Here is a 22,530-nt window from a genome sequence, read left to right as displayed (position 1 = left end):
CTCTAGCCATTACACAAAGTTAGGTTCAGTGGTAGAACATCACCACATCCTCTGGCAATGAGTTTCACATTTTCAATGAGTAATTAAAATGTGCGAGTTTAGTACCACGGAACATAGTGATGGCCACAAACACAGATGGCTCCACAAGGAGACTGGACAAGGATAAGTCCATCAGTGGCTACCAGTCAGAGTGACTAAAGGGAACATCTGTGCTCAGGCAGAAAACCTCAGAATAACAGTGAAGGCAACAGTGGGGAAAGAGCCTGGCCCTCTATACCCTGATGTTGATTAGCCATAGCTTCAGGAGGGTGAGGCAACAGCCCACATGAAAAAATCTCCATCTGGGATCCTGGAGAGCTGCTAAAGTCCAAACACACCTACTTTCATGACTAACGGCCTGACTCAGTAGAAATAAAGTAATTCATGTCAAAAATGAAGAGAGCCAGTTTGATGTAGTGATTAAGTGTGCAGACTCTTATCTGGGAGAACCAGGTTTGATTCCCCACTCCTCCACTTGCAGCGGCTGGAATGGCCTTGGGTCAGCCGTAGCTCTTGCAGGAGTTGTCCTTGAAAGGGCAGCTGCTGGGAGAGCCGTCTCAGCCCCACCCACCTCACAAGGTGTTTGTTGTGGGGGGAGAAGATATAGGAGATTGTAAGCCGCTCTGAGTCTCCGATTCAGGGAGAAGGGCGGGGTATAAATCTGCAGTCTTCTTCTACTGCAAACCATATTACGAACATACCGTACAAAGCCAACATTTAACGACATATAACAACATGAACTTCTCAACCCTTAAAGTCACAGGAGATTATCACAGGGAGAAGTTGGGGGTCTTGCATAATAATGTTTCTAGGTTTGCATTGACAGATTTTAATAGCAGATTATGTTAAATGCAGATTGATATTTAGCTATGGAATTCATTTGAAGAAGGTTTGTGGAACACCGGTGTCACCTAGGTTGTATTCCACACTGAATTTCCTTCTCGGAATCTTCTATGCTCGTCTCTTTGAAGACATTACAGTTTCTGCATAATTCTTCATTGCCGTTTCAAGGGGGAACTGTCAAAGGAGATTTTGTGAATGTCTCTCATAATTTCTTTCAAGCATCCTATCACCAGACAGACTTTGCTTACTATTGGACTTCGTTGTATTGGGTCACGGATCATTGTATTCTCCCTGTGGTAATCTCCTGTGACTTTAAGGATTGAGAAATCCATGTTGTTGTGTGTCTTTAAACATTGGCTTTGTACAGTAAGGCTTATAATACAACTCACAGTAGTTATTTTTGACATGAATTCTTTTATTGCTTAACACCTATACCACAGATTCCCTGTTTGGCCGCACACTGTACATCCGTGCAGTGTTCCCTCTAAGCTGAGTTAGCACGAGCTAGCTCACAGACTTTTCGCCTCCAGCTCACACATTTTTGTCCTAGCTCAGGAAGGATGACCCCAGAGCATGACCCCTAATGTATGCAGTCGCTCACAACTTTCATGCCACAGATCCAAGTGTTGGTCTGAAGCAGTAGAAGAAGAAGATATTGGATTTATATCCCGCCCTCCACTCCGAAGAGTCTTGGAGCGGCTCACAATCTCCTTTATCTTCCTCCCCCACAACAGACACCCTGTGAGGTGGGTGGGGCTGGAGAGGGCTCTCACAGCAGCTGCCCTTTCAAGGACAAGAACAAAGCGGGAGTCCAGTTGCACCTTTAAGACCAACAAAGTTTTATTCAGAACATCAGCTTTCGTATGCACGCATACTTCTTCAGACGAGGGGATGGGGTACCGTGGGCTGAAATACACGTAGTTGGTGAGTTAAGAGTGCAAACTGATACGCAGTATCAAAATAGTGTAATCAATTGGAAGACCATTTGGTCTGGATAGCAATAAATTACTGTTAATTGCTGTTGCTGCAAGTCTAGGTAAAAACAAAAGGTTTCTAGGTAAAACAAAAGGTTTCTTTTGTTTTACCTACACTTGCAGCAACAGCAATTAACAGGAATTTATTGCTATCCAGATCAAATGGTCTTCCAATTGATTACGCTATTTCGGCATGTGATCTTAACTTTGTTATCCGTTTGCACTTTTGACCCATCAACTGCACGTATTTCAGCCCATTGTACCCTATCCCCTCGTACGAAGAAGCATATGCATCCAAAGGAAAGCTTACACTCTGAATAAAACTTTAATGCCAGCAGCGCACCACTTTAATGTCAGTAGCTCACAAAGTAGAATTTTTGCTCACAAGACTCTACGGCTTAGAGTCTCCCTTCATCAGTAGAATTCATCAGTAGAAGATGCTCCCTTCATCAGTAGAATTTTTGCTCACAAGACTCTGCGGCTTAGAGGGAACGTTGAGTTCTGTGCCCCCACTATTTTGGATCCTGACTTGGTAGAAAGCTTCATTTGACGCGCTGTGAATCTGCTCCCATGTGACCACCAGCAATGGCTTCCAAAACTGGAGAGCTGGGAATCTTCTTCCCCTTCATTCACACTCTGGAGCTTCCTTTCTTTCCCTATGACTCAGCCCTGCCCTTTCTGAACTCCTCGTATTGTTCTGCCTAGAAAGGGCACAGGAAGAGACGGGCCACAGGGAGATTACGGCAAACCCACTGTTTGTGTTACCGCAGAGAAGGCGAAAGGTCATGACACACGAACACACACACTCCCCTTGCCTTTTTTTTCCATTTGGTTAGACGTTTCCGCAAGTTCCACTGCTAAGCCAGGCAAACAATGTACACTTTTAGCTTCAATGGCAGTGGCAGAGACGTCCATTTTGGAATGTCCCATGAGGTCCTTTCACCCAACACGTCTGTGGTGACTGAACTCCCATGTGGAGCAGCAGCAAGCTCTACCCACAGTGTTAACACATTCATTTGAAGATCTGTAAGTGTCCAACAAGTGTAGGAAAAAGTTGGGAGTCCAGTAGTATCTTAAAGATGAACCATGTTTTATTGAAAATTTCAGAGCATGGCCGCGTTGGTCTATGGTAGAAAGGCTAGAGTTAAGTCCAGTCGCACCTTAAAAAGTCTGTGCAAGCACCAGTCGTTTCTGACTCTGGGGTGACGTCGCATCATGACTTTTTCATGGCAGACTTTTTTATGGGGTGGTTTGCCATTGCCTTCCCCAGTCACCTACACTACCCCCCAGCAAGCTGGGTACCAACAAAAACTTTGGGGTATGAATTTTGACGTCACAATGCTCCCTTCATCAGATACGACCCTCGAAAGCAAGTACTTCAAAAATCTTGTTCGTCTCTAAGAAGTTTACCGGACTCAGAGCTGAGTCCAGTAACTTCTTAGAGCTGCTGGTCTCCGGGTGGGGAAAAACGTAGGAGGCTGTGAAAAATTACTGTGCAAAGAACAATTACAATTCGTGTAACGCAGCTTAATACAAGAATTGCACACTCTCCACAAACATTATATCAGTGCTTAATCGCGCTCTGCAATATATTGAGTATTTATGTTAACGGCGTTTAAAGGGAAAACACTGCAATCAACTTTTTAACAACAATACTTCTAAGAAAAACATACAAGGTTTGCCAGGTTTAAACAGCAATTTCATGGCAGACGTTTTTACGGGGTGGTTTGCCATTGCCTTCCCCAGTCATCTACACTTTCCCCCCAGCAAGCTGGGGACTCATTTTACCGACCTCGGAAGGAAGGCTGAGTCAACCTGGAGCCAGCTACCTGGAAACCCAGCTTCCGCCAGGGATCGAACTCAGGTCGTGAGCAGAGCTTAATTCAAGGACTGCTGTATTTGTTGGCCAAGCCTACTGCAAACTTGGCACGTTGCATACCGAAGTGATTGCTGTTGAAACCTGGCAAACCTTGCACGTTTTTCGTAGAAGTATTGTTGTTAGAAAGGTTTGTGGTGTTTTCCCTTTAAACGCCGTTAACATAAATACTCAATATATGGCAGAGTGCAATGAAGCACTGATATAATGTTTGCGGAGAGTGTGTAATTCTTGTATTAAGCTGTGTAATTGTTCTTTGCACAGTAATTTTTCACAGCCTCCTATGTTCCTCTCAACCTTGGCTATGTTTCCCTTGTTGAATTGCCAAGCTGGGGATCCCCTGGAACTGCCGCTCATCTGCCTACAGAGTTCCCCTGGAGAAAATGAGTGCTTTGGAGGGTCTGGTCTTGCACCCCACTGACACCCCTGTCCTGCCCAGGCTCCATCCCCAAATCTTCAGTCATTTCCCAACCTGGCTCTTCTACCTGGTGGCTGAAATGGACATCCCACCCTTGCCTTCAAGTGAACGGCTATGTCAAGAAGGGAAGGCTTGCCCCCGATCATGAGCCTGGTGTCCAGATAAGTTCTGTGAAGAGATTTCTCTCCTCACGTTGCCTCTGCTGCCAAGCAAGTGGAGGGGTCAGCGGCACGTAGAAGGCCGCATCCTACGGGATAGCAAGAAAGGGTCAAGCAAGAGGGGTCCCTCAAGGAGGAGGGAAATCGGGAGCCGGACGTGAACGGATGTGGGACCCCCGCTCAATTTTTGCCTACCTGAACCAGTCTGGTGTTCTACTTGCACCAATGCTAATTACGATTAACTCAACAGTTTCCCATTTTAACGGAGAGTTTAGAACATGGGTTGGAACTGGCTTCAGAGGGAACTTGGTTAGGGATACTACAGCCAGGATGCTAAGCCAAGAGAGAATGCGGTGAAAGCCAGCCAGAGAAAAGGAGGACAGAGCAGAAGTGCATAGGCTGGAGGCAGAACTTGCCACCACAATCTAAACGGAAGTCTTACCTAAGTGGACTAGATCAGGGGTGTCAAATGTGCGGCCCAGGGGCCGAATCAGCCCCCCCCCCCCCAAGCAACTGGCTGTCATCTGCTTCCTTCTCCCTCCCTCTTGCTTCCTTCTGCATCTCAGCTTGCTTTGCCAGGCTTGCACAATCGCACAGGAGCTACAGAGCAAAGCTGCTGTTTCCTCCATTAGCTAAGGCTCCTCGCATGGTGAGGAAGGGGGGGCGAACAGCTTGCTTTGCCAGGCTCTCTCAATTGCACAGCAGAGGTGAGCCAAGCCTCTCTTCCTTCTGTTGGCTGAGGCTCCTCCCTCTCTTTGTCCCCTAGGGAAGGAAGAGGTACTGAGCCAAGGTACTGAGACAAGCATCTCTTCCTTCTCTTGGCTGAGGCTCCTCCCTCTCTTTGTCCCCTAGGGAAGGAAGGAAAGAGTCAGAGCTTCCTTTGCCCAGTTCCCCAGTTCCCATGGGAGAAATACAAAGAAAGCACCTTTAAGACCAATGAGTGCTAATGTCTTAAGCATGTTTTATTTTAAGCTTTTTAAAAATCTTTCTTTGACTTTGTCCTTTATAAAGTTTATATCTCTGTTACCTGGCATTACATTTTATGACTTGAATGAGACCTTGTCGGGCCACCTATGTCAGATCCGGCCCTCAAAGAAGACGACGACGAAGAAGACGACGACGACACTGGATTTGTATTCCGCCCTCCACTCAGAGTGGCTCACAATCTCTTTTATCTTCCTCCCCCACAACAAACACCCTGTGAGGTAGGTGGGGCTGAGAGAGCTCTCTCAGAAGCTGCCCTTTCAAGGACAACTCTTTCGAGAGCTCTGGCTGACCCAAGGCCATTCCAGCAGGTGTAAGTGGAGGAGTGGGGAATCAAACCCGGTTCTCCCAGATAAGAGAGCTCTGGCTGACCCAAGGCCATTCCAGCAGCTGCAAGTGGAGGAGTGGGGAATCAAACCCGGTTCTCCCAGATAAGAGAGCTCTGGCTGACCCAAGGCCATTCCAGCTGCAAGTTGAGGAGTGGGGAATCAAACCCGGTTCTTCCAGATAAGAGTCCACGCACTTAACTGAGTTTGACACCTCTGGGCTAGATGCTCTCCTTTCAACTCCCTGTATGTACAAACACACTTCTAAATCCTCTCCTTGTTAATCTCGCTCTCCCTCAGAGGAGCGCAAGGCAGCATCAGACTTTCCCTTCCCCATTTTGTTTGCACAACAACCCTGTGAGATCAGGCTGAGAGCGTGTGACTTGCCCAAAGACGCACAGCAAAGTTCTCGAGTGTGGAAATCCTGAAACTCTAACCACCTTACCGCAAAGGCTCGCCACGCTTATACGAAAAGCATCCTTAGCTGTTGCCAGAAAGGAATTCCATGGTCTGCTTCTCAAAACAACAAGCATTTGCTTCAAGAAACTTGAAATGCAGAGGAACAGAGCAGAAAAGCCCGGGAGCAGAAACATTTTCGATTCTCCAAGGAGAACTGGATAAAATGAGCAGTTTGTCACACCTTTGGACGGCCCACACATTTTGACCCTGGGTCACCCATTATAGAAGAGCCCCATGGCGCAGAGTGTTAAAGCTGCAGTACTGCAATCCTAAGCTTTGCTCACAACCTGAGTTCAATCCCCAGTGGAAGCTGGGTTTTCAGGTAGCCGGCTCGAGGTTGACTCAGCCTTCCATCTTTCCGAGGTTGGTACAGTGGGTACCCAGCTTGCTGGGGGAAAGTGGAGATGACTGGGGAAGGTAATGGCAAACCACCCTGTAAAAAAGTCTGCCGTGAAAACCTTGTGAAAGCAACGTCACCCCAGAGTCAGAAACAACTGGTGCTTGCACAGGGGACCTTTGCTTTTTTTTCCACCCATTATAGATGGTCATAAAAATGCATTTTTGCTTTCTGAAACACTCCATGTTTCACCCAGCCACGGAGCTTTTAATTACATATGTATTTCACATATTCCAAGAAGGAACTCAAAAACATCTTTAAGTGTAAGGATGTGGCACCGGCAATCAAGATAATTCATACTACAACATTCCCTACTACTATTTATAGATGTGAGCATTGGACAATGAAAAAAGCGGATAGGAAGAAAATTAATACATTTGAAATGTGGAATTGGAGGAGAGTTTTACGGCTACCATGGACGGCCAAAAAGACAAATTAAGAGGGTTCAAGATCAAATCCAAGCTCTGCTCACAACCTGAGTTCGATCCCAGTGGAAGCTGGATTCAGGTAGCTGGCTCAAGGTTGACTCAGCCTTCTATCCTCCCGAGGTCGGTAAAATGAGTCCCCAGCTTGCTGGGGGGAAAGTGTAGATGACTGGGGAAGGCAACAACAAACCACCCTATAAGAAGTCTGCTGTGAAAATGTTGTGCTGCGACGTCACCCCAGGGTCAGAAACGACTGGTGCTTGCACAGGGGATTACCTTTACCTTTAGATCAAATCTAGCTTAAACTTTCCTTAGAAGCTCAAATGAATAAATCAGGGGTAGCCAAACTTGCTTAATGTTAAGAGCCACAAAAAATAAATGCCAGGTATTGGAGGGAGGCAAACAGGCAGGCAGGCAAGACGGGGAGGGAGAGGTAGAAAGAAAGCAACTTTAAATGCATTCTTCAAGCCTCCAGCCAACAGGGCAGTGGGGCCTTCAAGAACCACACCATGTGTGTGAAAGAGCCACATGTGGCTTCTGAGCCACAGTTTGGCCACCCTGGACTCAGCTGAGGCTATCGTACCTCGGTCAGATTACGGGAAGACAAGAGCACTGGAAAAACCAAAAATGCCAGAAAAAGTTGACAGCGGCGGGAAAAAAGGAAGACCCAACATGAGATGGATGGACTCAAACAAGGAAGCCACAGCTCCCAGGTTGCAAGACCCCAGCAAGGCTGTTGATGCGAGGAGGTCATCTGTCACAGGGACACCATACGTCCAAAGCAAACTCCACAGCGCTTAAAAACACACAGGAGGCTTGAAAAAGCGCACAGCTAATTCTCCCATGTAGTCTCATACTGAGAAATACACCAGGCCGCAAGTACGGCTGACACAGACACCGCCCAAAACGGTCTCTACCTCGCAAGACATCCCTGGCCAGGCGGTAACACACACACACACACACCCTACAATCGCTTTTCCACACTGCACTGCCCCAAACAGTGCACAATCAGATTAAGAACATAAGAACATAAGAGAAGCCATGTTGGATCAGGCCAGCGGCCCATCCAGTCCAACACTCTGTGTCACACAGTGGCAAAAAAATTTATATACACACACACTAAATTAAAAGATTTGACAGCTACCACTCGATCAAACATACCGAGGTGGCCAAACTTGCTTAATGTAAGAGCCACGAAGAATAGAGGGCAGATGTTTGAGAGCCACAAGACATGAATGTCAGAGGTCTGAGAGCCACAAGACATGAATGTCAGAGGTTTGAGAGCCACAAGACAAGAATGTCAGAGGTTTGAGCCACAAGACAAGACTGGCAGAGGTTTGAGCCACAAGACATGAATGTCAGAGGTCTGAGAGCCACAAGACATGAATGTCAGAGGTTTGAGAGCTTCAGGAAAGAAAATAAATGGGGTAAGGAAGAGAGAGGTGGAAAAAAGCAACTTTAAATGCATTCTCCAAGCTGCCAGCTGGCTTGGCGAAGTGATTTAAAAAGAGAAATGCCTTCTCCAAGCTGGCCGATGGGAGTGGGTGGGGGGACTTCGAGGGCCACACAATATGTGTGAAAGAGCCACATGTGGCTCCTGAGCCACAGTTTGGCCACCCCTGAAACATGCCAAAACTGCTCTGCAAGCCCACAAATCAAACAGCGTCACCCTGCAAACCTATAACCACAGCAGAATGGATGAAACGAACACGTCTAAGCTACCTGCAAAGAAACATGCGCGCGAGTAACACACAAAGCAGCCTGCCAAGAATCCAGAGGGAACGAGTCCCACAGTTATGATGCCATAACTGAGAAATCAGAATCCGGGGCAGTCGCCGTACATACCCTCCGGGGGTCTTCAACAAAGGCCTCCTGGGATGATCTTAAAACCTACAAGGCTCCCCAGAGCAGCCGAAGCCCACATCAGACAGGACTTCGAAATCTCTTAAGCTCAGGAGCCAGTTGGGTAAGCATGATTTTTCTCTGCCCTTGCTCTGCAAAGAGGCGAAGAAGAGACAGAATCCTGAATTTGCAGGGACTGACTGAATGCCCCCACTTGCAGAGGTCAGAAACGATCGGGACCACGGAGGTACAGAAACTTAGAAAGAAACACACTCTCTCCGTTTCCAAAGCAGCAGCAACGTGTAATACAAACTGCATTCACCAAAACACATTCAATAAGCAATACGCTAATACAGTTACAAAAGCATTCCACGCACAACATAGCTACTGTCGGGGGTCAATTTGTAGAGAAACAGGTGGTGGAGCTCATCCAGGGATTGTTATGCAGCTGCACTTACTGTTCCAACGGACAAGGTGGGAAGGAGGAGGTGGAACTCTCAGAAAGGTTCAGGGGCTGCGCTCCTGTGAGCTCCCGCTGAATCCGAGGCCTGGCTACTGTGCAGAATTCATAATGATTTATGACGAGTCCGACGAAAAAAACAGAAGCGGTCCAATTTCATTTCGGATGTGCTCTCCTTCCTCAAGGGACCGTCTAGCCATATGTATTGGGATAGTAGACTTGAAGCGGCAACATTTCCTGGTTTCCTTAAGCTCTGATTTTTTTTATTTTTATTCATGGAACGCCTCTACCGATTTGTATGCATCAGCGTTCAAGAAATAAAGAAATAAGAACGTAAGGAAGCCAGGAAATTTTGGCACTTCAAGCCTACTGTTCCAATACATATGGCTAGACGGTCCCTTGAGGGACGATAGCATATTGGACCGGTTCTGTTTTTTTCGTCAGACTCATCATAAATCATTATAAATTCTGGACAGCAGCTATGTTGTGCATGGGATGGTTTTGTAACTGTCATTAAGGTGTTTTGGTGCATGCAGCTTGTATTACGCATTGCTACTGTTTTGTAAATGGAAAGTGTGTGTTTCTTTCGCAACCATTTGTGCGGGAGCAGAATGGCCCTTACGTTTGCACTTCTGCGTGTGCAAGGCAGTGACCCAAGCCTAAGACTCGGCAGCCACTCTCCCACATGGGGTGCTACGAAGCCCGGAAGAACCACGGGAAGGAGTCAAGTTGAGTTGGAGAGGCTAAAAAAATAACATCACTCACTTGGACCTCTACTACAGAAGCTGGCACAGAATCACAGAGTCGGAAGGGACCTCCGGGGTCAACGTCACGCAGTCACGCCCCACAATTCCTGAAGACCCACAACTACCAAAAAACATAAAAAACAGTTCAGCATTTGTCAATATGAAAGCCTTGCAATCTATGATGGGGGGGGAATCAAAAGGAGTTAACTTTGCAAACAGGTCCTGGAAAGAGATTTAGGTGGGCGATCCTGATAGATAGGATGATAAGATGACAGATGACAGATGACAGATGACAGATGACAGATGACAGATGGATAGATAGATAGATAGATAGATAGATAGATAGATAGATAGATAGATAGATAGATAGATAGATAGATAGATAGATAGATAGATAATTTTTATTTATATCCCGCCCTCCCCGCCGGAGCAGGCTCAGGGCGGCTAACAACATCATTCAAATTACCATTATACAAAAGACAAAGTTACATTTAACATTAAACATTAACATTAAAATTCTGATAAGTTTAAAATTAATTAATTAAATTGATAAAAGTGCTAATGCTATTTGTTCTTTGTGATGGCGGTAATCATTAGCAATTTCTTTCTACGTCAGCGAAAGCCAGTCGGAAGAGGAAGGTCTTGCAGGCCCTGCGGAATTGTTCAAGGTCCCGCAGGGCCCGCATTTCCTCTGGAAGTTGGTTCCATAGGTTCGGGGCTACAGAGGAGAAGGCCCGATTGCGGGTGCATTGCAGCTTCACCTCTCTTGGTCCGGGGGTGGTCAACAAGTTTTTTTCCAGCTGACCTCAGTGCTCTCTGGGGTTCATATGGGGAGAGACGGTCCCTAAGGTAGACAGGTCCTCGACCTGTTGGTCCGGAGCAACAATCCAGTGGCATCTTTCAGACCTACAAAGGTTTATTCTAGGTATAAGCTTTCCTGTGCACGTGCATTTTTACAAACACACATTTCTGAATATACCTAGAAATTAAACTTTGGGGGTCTTAAAAGTGACACTGGTCTCAAACTGAAAAGGACAGTCAGGCTCCCGGGCAACTGGCTGCCACCCGCTTCCTTCTCCCTCTCTCTTGCTTCCTTCTGCATCTCAGCTTGCTTTGCAAGGCTTGCTCAGTCGCACGGGAGCTACAGAGCAAAGCCTCAATTCTCTCCATTGGTTGAGGCTCCTCCCCCCTCCTGGTCCCCTGGGCAGGCAAGGAAAGAGCCGGCGCTTCCTTTGTCCAGTTCCCTGGATCCCACGGGAGAAATACAAAGAAACCACCTTTAAGATCAACAAGTGCTAATGTTTTAAGCATGTTTTATTTTAAGCTTTTTTAAAAAAAAAATTAGTAGTTTTTGTCTGCGTCCTTTAAAAAGTTTCTATCTCTGCTACCCGATCTTAAATAGGTACACACATCGTCTGGCCTGACACGGCCCAACAAGATCTCATTTTTGTCAGATCCGGACCTCCTAACAAACGAGTTTGACACCCCTGCTCTAACCACTACACCACATTGGATAGTTTTCCTCTGTCAGCTCTCTTCGAAGTCACCAGCTCTTCCACTTAATTCACCATTGCAGTACATAATGTTCAGTGCCTTTAGGTGTGACAACGTTCATCCCCCCAGACAACCAGAACCTGTCAACAGGAGTCATTACACTTCAGTTATTACTTCGATGTGATCAGCCATGTGAGGAGTCCTGTTTTAAGCACCAGGATCTCGGAGTCCAACAGCTCACAATGTCTGCTTGCTTTCCCCCATCAACCGAATGTATTATATCCACAGACAAGTCCACTTGGGAGACCAGCGAGGTGGCTCATTCACCAGGGACAGGCTTGCTGTTCAAACAGGGCCGCTCTCCTCACTTGCCACTTCATGCTCCGGAAGTCTCCTTTGGCACAGCCTACGTGTTATTTGTTCCATTCAATTTTTAAACCACCCTCCTCCCATAGGACAGGCTGCAGGGCGGCGTACATCAAAATATTCGTAAAAATACCATAACAGGGTAAAATCACACATACACACATACCAACAAACGCACAGGGCTTTTTTTGAGCAGGAACGCACAGGAACACAGTTCCGGCTGGCTTGGCATTAAGAGGTGTGGTCTAATATGCAAATAAGTCCCTGCTGGGCTTTTTCTGCAAAAAAAGCCCTAGATTCATAGAATCATAGAGTTGGAAGGTACCTCCAGGGTCATCTAGTCCAACCCCCTGCACAATGCAGGAAACTCACAAACACCTCCCCCTAAATTCATAGGATCTTCATTGCTGTCAGATGGCCATCTAGCCTCTGTTGAAAAACCTCCAAGGAAGGAGAGCCCACCACCTCCCGAGGAAGCCTGTTCCACTGAGGAACCACTCTAACGGTCAGGAAGTTCTTCCTAATGTTGAGCCGGAAACTCTTTTGATTTAATTTCAACCCATTGGTTCTGGTCCTACCTTCTGGGGCCACAGAAAGCAATTCCACACCATCCTCTATATGACAGCCCTTCAAGTCCTTGGTGATCATATCACCTCTCAGCCACCTCCTCTCCAGGCTAAACACGCCCTGTGTGAAACAATGGTGACATCAGGGGGTGTGGCCTAATATGCAAATGAACTCCTGCTGGGCTTTTCCTACAAAACAGCCCTGTGTGAAACAATGGTTGAGTTAGGGGGTGTGGCCTCACATGCAAATGAGTTCATACTGGACTTCTTTTGTCAGTTATTCAGTCAGGAGTTCTGTCAATTATTCAGGCTGTCATGTCCAAGTAACCGTCAACTCCAGGAGCCGATAGCGCTTGCGGGTTTGTGCTAGCAGAGGCCGTTCTCGCCTGGAATACAGGTGAGCAGCTTCAAGAGGTTTTTAACCCAGCAGAACGTTAAATCACAACATTCCTCCTCGACAGTCGAAAGCAGGCCAAAAACAGGAAGCCCCCGTGCCCCATCTTTTATTTCCTCTCTGAGCTTTTGATTCTGCCTGCCAGGGGAGGTCAGGAAAGCTCCCGCTCTCTTGGCTTTCTTTAAACTCTGCCACACTGAATTATTCAAGAGGGCTTTTTTGTGCAGGTAATGGGGCTACGTTGTACTAAATGATTCACAGAGTTACTTGGATCAAACACATGGGAATGGAATCTATACTATTGTCTTTTGCTTACCGTAAAGTAGGGCCCGACTATGTAATTTTGCCTCATATGATGTGTCAACATTAAGGCTTGCTGGTTTTAGGCTTCTGGTCGTTGGCATCTCTAATGCTATTGCAGTTTTTGCCGCATGTCCCATCCTGTCAATTTGACTAACTCACTTTGGGCCAGGGTGGCCAAACTGTGGCTCTCAACCCGGCCGCCCCCCCCCAGCCAGCTTGGAGAAGGCATTTCTCTCTTTAAATCACTTCAAGCCAAGCCAGCCGGTGGCTTGTAATATGCATTTAAAGTTAAAGTTACTTTATTTCCACCTCTCCCTCCCCATCTTCCTGCCTCCCTCCCTCCTTTCCTGTCTTGCGGTTCCTCAAACATCTGTCATTCACGACTTGTGGCTCTCAAACTTCTGATGATTAGTCTATGTGGCTCTTACGTTAAGCATGTTCAGCCACCCCTGCTCTGGGCCATCCGCCTTGAGTCCAGCGAGAAAGGCAGACTCTAAAATAACAAATAAAAATGCAAACAATTGGCATGGGGTGGGACTTTTCAACATGCAGTCCACCACACATTTACCTAGTCAGGGATCCCAAACATGGCCTCTGGTAGGACTATATCAACAGAAGTCTAGTGTCCAGATCACGTGAAGTGATGGTACCGCTATACTCTGCTCTGGTAAGACCTCACCTGGAGTCTTGTGTTCAGTTTTGGGCACCACATTTTAAGAAGGATATAGACAAGCTGGAACGGGTCCAGAGGAGGGCGAAGAAGATGGTGGAGGGGTCTGGAGACCAAGTCTTATGAAGAAAGGTTGAAGGAGCTGGGCATGTTTAGCCTGGAGAGGAGGCGGCTGAGAGGTGATATGATCACCATCTTCAAGTACTTGAAGGGTTGTCATCTAGAAGATGGGGTGGAATTGTTTTCTGTGGCCCCGGAAGGTAGGGCCAGAACCAATGGGTTGAAATTAAATCAAAAGAGTTTCCGGCTCAACGTTAGGAAGAACTTCCTGACCGTTAGAGCGGTTCCTCAGTGGAACAGGCTCCCTCGGGAGGTGGTGGGCTCTCCTTCCTTGGAGGTTTTTAAACAGAGGCTAGATGGCCATTTGACAGCGATGAAGATCCTGTGAATTTAGGGGGAGATGTTTGTGAGTTTCCTGCATTGTGCAGGGGGTTGGACTAGATGACCCTAGAGGTACCTTTCTACTCTTCTATGATTCCCTTCACACCCACAACGTTTTTCAGAAAGTGGGCGGGGCCATTGGAAGGCAGGGCTTGCTATTGGTTGCCCTCTTTCAAATTGAAAAGTTTTCCAGTAGAGAAACAGGACAGCAGTAAACACCAGGCCTTTCCTCTTAGTCAATACGTGGTTTTATTATAGATTCATGGAATCACAGAGCTGGAAGGCACCTCCAGGGTCATTTAGCCCAACTGCACAGTGCAGGAAACTCAAATACCTCCCACGCATCCCCAGTGACACTTGCTCCACGTCAAAAAGATAGGGGGGGGGGGACTGTGGCTCATGTGTTATTAGAATGCTGTTATGTTAATATTCGGCGCAGCATTTTGTTAATTCTTGATAGTATCTCAGAGCTTATGGATTAATATAAACTGCTGTATCTCTTCAACAACAAAGATGGGAAGGCAACGGATGCTGGGGCAAAGTTTTTGTAGGCTGCTCTTCTTATACGCAGTCATGTTTTGTAATTTAAATTTGTGTTAATACAGATTGACTTCTGACTTAATTTTGTACAGATTTTGGACCCTTTTGTCTTGACTCATGCTAGCATGTTTTATCTATTTGTAGGGCTTTTTTTCTTAGCAGGAACGCACAGGAACGCAGTTCCAGCTGGCCTGGCGTCAGGGGGTGTGGCCTAATATGCAAATGAGTTCCTGCTGGGCCTTTTCTACCACTCGCAAGAGCTCCATCTGATGGGAGAATGCATTTTAAGTATGCTTTCTTTCCATCTCTCCCTCCCTCATCTATTTCCTTCCCATTTTGCGGCTCTCAAACATCAGACATTCATGCCTTGCGGCTCTCAAACATCTGACATTTATTCTAGACAGCTCTTACATTAAGCAAGTTTGGCCACCTAAGAAGAACATAAGAACATAAGAGAAGCCATGTTGGATCAGGCCAACAGCCCATCAAGTCCAACACTCTGTCACACAGTGGCAAAAAATTTTATATACACACATACACTGTGGCTAATAGCCACTGATGGACCTGTGCTCCATATTTTTATCTAAACCCTTCTTGAAGGTGGCTATACTTGTGGCTGCCACCACCTCCTGTGGCAGTGAATTCCACATGTTAATCACCCTTTGGTGAATTCCACATGTTAATCACCACTTTTCTAACCACTCCCAAGAGCTCCCTCTGACAGGAGAATGCATTTTAAGTTTGCTTTCTTTCCACCACTCCCTCCCTCATCTATTTTCTTCCCATTTTGCGGCTCTCAAACATCAGACATTCATGCCTTCCGGCTCTCAAACATCTGACGTTTATTCTATACGGCTCTTTCATTAAGCAAGTTTGGCCACCTCTTTTCTAACCACTCCCAAGAGCTCCCTCTGACGGGAGAATGCATTTTAAGTTTGCTTTCTTTCCACCTCTCCCTCCCTCATCTATTTCCTTCCCGTTTTGCGGCTCTCAAACATCAGACATTCATGCCTTGCAGCTCTCAAACATCTGCTGTTTATTCTATACGGCTCTTACATTAAGCAAGTTTGGCCACCTCTTTTCTAACCACTCCCAAGAGCTCCATCTGATGGGAGAATGCATTTTAAGTTTGCTTTGTTTCCACCTCTCCCTCCCTCATCTATTTCCTTCCCGTTTTGCGGCTCTCAAACATCAGACATTCATGCCTTCCGGCTCTCAAACATCAGACATTCACGCTTTGCGACTCTCAAACATCTGCCGTTTATTCTATACGGCTCTTACATCAAGCAAGTTTGGCCACCTCTTTTCTAACCACTCCCAAGAGCTCCATCTGACGGGAGGGTGAGTGAGCCATGGGGGATTTCGTAAGATGGCGCACAGACGACGGGGCTCACGCCAGCCCAGCGTGGCCATCTGTATGTTGCATAATCAGAAAGCAGCGAAGGAGTGAAAGCTGAGACCCTGCCCTCCTTTTTCGGGAAGTGTTGCAATGCTGCCAACTTAGATTAAGGGTTTTGGACTGGCACCAGCGGAGCGTACGTCCGAGCCGGCTCTCTTCTGAAAGGGTTCTTTATCCACGCCCGCTGGGTAAGCTAGATGAGGCCACGCTCACCTACCCGCTCGCCCTAACCCATCAGGAAGGAGAAAGCCTTGTCTCCAAAACTTTCACTTGAAACCAATCCGGTGACTAAGCAACTGAAGGGGAGAGGCCAGGGTGGGGCAAGCCAGGTTCAAAACCACTTTTGAAATTGAATTCCTCCTTACGGACAGACAGGAAAGGCCTCAGAAGCGGGCCTTTTCGTCTCAAAGCAGAGAGTTTAAGGCTTTCCCCCCCCATTAAAGCAAAGCTTTTAATTTGTTTTTCAATATCTGTCTACAATCTAAGCAATCACATGAGTATTACAGATCCAAATAGGCAACTATAGAACTTAGTTTTATTTAGAACGTACGCTTTCGTGTGCTCTAAGTAAATTAGTTGGATGGGAAAACCTCTTGAGATAGAAATTCCCTCCTTTTGGCCCAGGTTTATAACAAAAGTGTCATTAAAAGATCAAAGGTTTGCTCAGTTTGTTAATTTTCCTATTCTGTCATTGGATCTTAAATCTGTACCATTTTACATTCTGAGCCTTTGCCTACCAGCTATGTGTGGCTCTGCTCACTGTGCCGGGTTCCTTGTCTGATGAAGTGTGTTTAGAGCACACGAAAGCGTACGTTCTGAATAAAACTAAGCTGGTCTTAAAGGTGCAGTCGACTCCTATTTTGTTCTACATCAGTATTACAGTGTTGGTAACAATATCAGTCCCCCTTTTATTATCCACCCACTTCCTTTCCCACCATTCCTTCCCATGAGGTAAACATTTTTAGGAACTTCTGGGATAGATAACAAAGATATTCTGAATATGTGAATGTAAGACTTTTGATGCTATTCACTATTTGATTTGGTTAGTTTATTTTTTTTTTATTTATTTCAATAAAAAGGTCAAGGTAGTCCCCTGTGCAAGCACCAGTCGTTTCCGACTCTGGGGTGACGTTGCTCTCACAACATTTTCACGGCAGACTTTTGACGGGGTGGTTTGCCATTGCCTTCCCCAGTCATCTCCACTTTCCCCCCAGCAAGCTGGGGACTCATTTGACCGACCTCGGAAAGATGGAAAGCTGAGGCAACCTCGAGCCGGCTACCTGAAAACCCAGCTTCTGCCGGGGATCGAACTCGGGTCGTGAGCAGAGCTTAGGACTGCCGTACTGCAGCTTTAACACTCTGTGCCACGGGGCTCTTCTATCTACTGTATACTGCCAGTAATATGTACAATATATGTGCACTGTAATTACTGAAATATATATATTTATTTCGCAAAAGTTTTAATTGTACCTTTTTAACACTTATGTGTTTTTTGAACATTTTATTTATTTCTTATAACAACTGAATGATACCCTTATAGTTGCAGGTGGGCCCATGTCTCCCGGCAACCAATATTTTTAGACCCAGTCCGCTACTCGTTGCCAACTCCAGGTTTGAAATACCCGGAGATTCAAGGTGCAGCAGGGGTGGTCACCTTTGACCTGAGGAACACCAGGAAATTTGGGGGGACCCTGAGGAAGGTGGGGTTTGAGGAGGGCAGGGACCTCAGTGGGGTACAACGCCATAGAGTCCACCTTCCAAAGCAGCCATTTTCTCCAGGGGAACTGATCTCGGTTGCCTAGAAATTGGTTCTAATCACTGTTCCCTCTAAGCTGAGCTAGTGTGAGCTCACTCACAGGTTTTTCAGCCTCCGGCTCACACACTTCTGTCTCAGCTCAGGCAAAACGGCCCCAGAGCAAAATAACTGATGCAGGAACTCACAACCTGAACGCCAGGAGCTCTCAATGTAGAGTTTTTGCTCACAAGACTCCACAGCTTAGATTGGGGGGTGTCAAACTAATTTGAGATGAGCCACATCAGGTTGGGCTAGGCCATGTCAGGCCACGCCGCGTGTGTACCTATTTAAGATTAAGTAGCAGAGATATAAACTTTTTAAAGCACATAGACGAACACAATTAAAGATTTTTTTTAAAAAAAAACCTTAAAACATGCTTCAAACATTAGCACTCATTGGTCTTTAAGGTGCTGTCTTTGTATTTATCTTATGGGATCCAGGCAAAGGAAGTTCTGGTTCTTTCCCTCCCTCCCCAGGGGACCAGGAGAAGGAGGAGCCTCAGCCAATAGTAGCTCTGCTGTGTGACAGACAGCCTGACAAAGCAAGCTCTTCCTCCCCCAGAAAGGAGCCCCAACCAATGGAGAAAACAGAGACTTTGCTTTATATGTAGCTCCTGGCAAATCCAGCTGTTACGCAGAAGGAAGCAAGAGAGAGGGAGAAGGAAGCAGATGACAGTCAGTTGCTCAGGGGCCTGATAGGAGCCCTCCAAGGGCCTGATTCGGCCCCAAGGCCACATATTTGACACCCCTGGCTTAGAGGGAGTGTTGACTGTAATCCTGAGATATCTCCAGGCTCTTTGGGTGGAGCCTGGAATGGTGGGGTCAAGGATGGGCAAGAAACCCCTTACCATAGGATGCCAAACAGCCTACCTTCTTCAGGTCGAATGGAATAAATGTTTTAAACAAACAAGCATGACGTAGGCCAGAGATCAGAGCCGGAGGTGGCAGCGGCTACAAGCATAGCCAGCTTCAAGAGGGGGTTGGGTGGGCATCTGGAGCAGAGGTCCATCAGTCGCTACTACCCACAGTGTATTGTTGAAACTCTCTGTCTGGGGCAAGTGATGCTCTGTATTCTTGGTGCTGGGGGTGGCCACAATGGGAGGGCTTCTAGTGTCCTGGCCCCATTGGTGGACCTCCTGACGGCACCTGATTTTTTTGGGGCCACTGTGACACAGAGTGTTGGACTGGATGGGCCACTGGCCTGATCCAAGGTGGCTTCTCTTACGTTCTTAATTCTGGGAGACCTCCAGCCACTTCCTGGAGATTGGCCCCACAACATATTTCCTTTTCCCCCTCCCCCATGTCTATTTGAGAAAGCATAGGGCACGCATAGCGTTTCCAAACCAGCACTTCTAGGAAACAGAAGCTGACAAACAAACTTCCGATGGTGGAAAAGAGAAACCCGAGTTCCAGTAACATCGAAGTCAGGATGCAAAGTTCAGCCAGCCGTACCAGAATCGACATTCACCCATTTCCCAAGGAACCTGTCGGCTTCCAAGTGGAAAATGCTAAACTTTCTGTCTCTCCCAGACCTCGAAAGAACAAACTCTTCGCGCCCCAACCGTTCTTTGGTTAGTCTTACACCCAAGGGATACTTCTCCATGGGGAGGGACGGTGGCTCAGTGGCAGAGCATCTGCTTGGGAAGCAGAAGGTCCCAGGGTTCAATCCCTGGCATCGCCACTAAAAAAGGGTCCAGGCAAATAAGCGTGGTAAACCTCAGCTTGAGACCCTGGAGAGCCGCTGCCAGTCTGAGTAGACAAGACTGACTTTGATGGACCAAAGGTCTGATTCAGTATAAGGCAGCTTCATATGTTCATATGTTCATTCTCCACTGCCAGGAAAGGGTGGGAGAGGTTGTTTTCTTCGCGACTAACGCCATGCTATGCAGGGCGACTCCGGTCTAAACCAACCAGCAATCCCAAACCGGAGTCACTCCGCTTCCCGTAGGCACCGTCAATCCCCCTCCCCCAACACAATAGACCAGCCACGAGAAGAACAACAAAGCGCAAAGGCGAAGGATCGGCCTTCTAGGTTGGAAGGGAGAAAGCAGCTGCAAGCCCCCCCAAAATCTGGACCGAGGGAGGCTTGAAAGGGGGGGGACAGGAGTGGGGGGGTGGGAAACAGGAAAGGGAGCCAACGCCTCCATGCAAGCCCCGTTTGGAGCAGGGGGGGGCAGAACTCACCGACTTTTGCTGCGTAAAGTTTCCAGAATGGGGAGGAGGAAAGGGGGGAGGGCGCGTTTGCAATGCTTGTCCTTTTCAATGGCTCGGCTTTTCCATGAGCTCGGCTTCCCCTGGATCCCCCCCTCCCCTTCCGGATCCGAACACAGAACCGGAGGAGAAAGGTTGGAGGCAGAGAAAGAAATCGCAGCGCTCTTCGGCTTGCAGGGCGCTCTCCGCTGCCCCGGACAGGAAATCCACTCCTGGGCAAAGCTGGCCACGCCTGCTGGGCGCTTTTACAACCCGGCGCGCCCTCGCCGGATTGGGCGGATTGGAGTTTTTTCGCTTTCTGCAGCGAAGGGGAAGGGCGGGGAAGGGGAAAGCCGCACGGGAGCCCTGGCTCTAGAGCTGGAGGGGGGGGGGGGGCAAGCTTGCTTAAGGTAAGAGCCACATAAATAGGGTTGCCAAGTCCAAGAAATATCTGGGGACTTTGGGGGTGGAGCCAGGAGACTTTGGGGGGTGGAGCCAGGAGACCTTTGGGGGGTGCAGCCAGGACCAAGGCTGTGACAAGCACGATTGAACGCCAAGTGGAGTTCTGGCCATTGCATTTTAAGGGACTGCACGCCTTGTCAATGTTTTCCCTCCACTGGAAATAATGGAGGATGGGGGCACCTCCTTTGGGGGCTCATAGAATTGGACCCCTCGGTCCAATCTTTTTGTAACTTGGCGGGTGCTTTGAGGAGAGGTGTTGGATACTATGCTGAAAATTCGGTGCTTCTGCCTCAAAAAACAGACCCCCCCGCCCCGAGCCCCAGATACCCGCAAATCAATTCTCCATTATTCCCTATGGGAATGTCTCCATAGGGAATTAATGGGTACCCAGCAGACATTTCCCTCCCCGCATCCCGCTTTCTGATGACCCTGAAGTGGGGGGGCCTCCTAGCAGGGGGATCCCCTGCCCCCACCTGGGAATTAGGAACAGGAGAGAACCGTGTTCTACTAAAGAATAAATTGTGAAGTTGTTTCTGAACAATGCTGAAACCCTTTGCAGAATATACTTCTGAATCCTAGATGCAATAAATGCAGGATGTCTCATTATCTTCAGTGGTCAGCACGACATAGTTTATAATGTACAACAAACATTATTGCAGTTTACAGTATGCATTTACATAAAGGCAATTGCCAATTTGCAGTTTAATGAAAGAGCCCACACAGAAGGAAGACTCCATAAGGTGCAAAGTACGGATAGATGCAAAAAAGCCTCTCCAAATCAGTAATGATGTTGCCAACGAAGTCAAGGTTACTTTGCAGAAAATTAAGGCAATGCTTTTATACCTGCAGCTGATATGAAGTGCAGCTGATAACACGTTCCCTAGGTTTACAAAGCCGTGTTTCGGTGCCAGCCTTCATCTGATCATTCACTTCGTATTATCTGGACTGGGACCGATGCTCGCAGCAGTGTAAGTGCAGTTAGTCAGTTTCTCCAAAGGGCATTAGCCACACCATAAGTGTGAAAGGGCCACATGTGGCTCCCAAGCCGCAGTTTGGCCACCCCTGCTCTAGAGTCAGCCTGCGAGCTGCTAAAGCTGGGCCGTGTTGGCCGAGCCATTAACGCAGCAAGGGTGCCTAACCTGATTAAAGAGTAGATGAAGGGTTATTTAGGAATTAACATACTTGGTAGTAGGGTTGCCGGGCCTGTGTTGGAAATACCTGGAGGCTTTGGGGGTGGATCTGGGAGAGGGCGGGGTTTGGAGAGGGGAGGGGCCTCAGCAGGGAACAATGTCACAGAGCCCACCCTTCCGAGCAGCCATTTTCTCCAGGGGTAACACAAGAAAAAATGCAAGCTAGTGACCAGTTTACTAAGAAGTATATAGAAACCAAATGTCCAAAACATGTATATTCAAGTCCCAAAGTAGTGTGGGGACAAGCCAATCGATTAAGTACTTGTTTCTTTCCAGTCTTCATCAGACCTGAGACCAATATTGATTCAATTATATAGATTCTTTACACAATTTTCAAAAAAGAGGGGCGCAGAGCGTCTCCAGCAGCAATTTCACATCGGCTACAGCTCGGTATGTGGCTTCTTGCGCTATGTACATCTTAGTATATTGGTCACTAGCTTGCATTTTTTGTTGTGTTATTCATTATAGCGACCTCTCTCGAATTGTATTCTATTGTATTCTGTTTTCTCCAGGGGAGCTGATCTCTGCCAACTGGAGATCAGCTGGAAAAGCAGGAGATCTCCAGGCCCTGCCTGGAGACTGGCAACCCTAGTTGGTAGGAAAGAGGCGAGGCAGAGATAGATGGGGCAAGCCTGAGTCTGGCTCTTCCCAGAAGAAGGGGGAAATTGCTCTGAGCAGGGCTTCTTTTGAGCAGGAAAACGCAGGACCGCAGTTCCAACCAGCTTGGCGTCAGGGGGTGTGGCCTAATGAGTTCTTGCTGGGCTTTTTTTGTGC

General features: G+C 47.4%; 1 protein-coding gene across 2 annotated transcripts in view; it reads right to left on the bottom strand.

Annotated features, from left to right (window-relative positions):
* TSPAN14 (tetraspanin 14) overlaps positions 1 to 20,417 on the bottom strand; it is a 71,917-nt gene extending 51,500 nt beyond the window's left edge. Inside the window, exons 1-2 of one of the 2 annotated variants that reach the window (XM_060241026.1) lie at positions 20,099 to 20,417; positions 9,967 to 10,068 (exon numbers count right to left, since the gene is read on the bottom strand). The gene's annotated coding sequence lies outside the window, so the exon portion shown is untranslated. The remainder of the gene's footprint in view (positions 1 to 9,966; positions 10,069 to 20,098) is intronic. The other variant, XM_060241025.1, reaches the window with a different exon arrangement.
* Positions 20,418 to 22,530: the final 2,113 nt, after the last annotated feature.

This window comes from Heteronotia binoei, chromosome 6, assembly GCF_032191835.1.
Source record: "Heteronotia binoei isolate CCM8104 ecotype False Entrance Well chromosome 6, APGP_CSIRO_Hbin_v1, whole genome shotgun sequence".
Lineage (NCBI taxonomy): Eukaryota > Metazoa > Chordata > Lepidosauria > Squamata > Gekkonidae > Heteronotia > Heteronotia binoei.
This window is presented reverse-complemented; position numbering and strand designations above follow the sequence as displayed.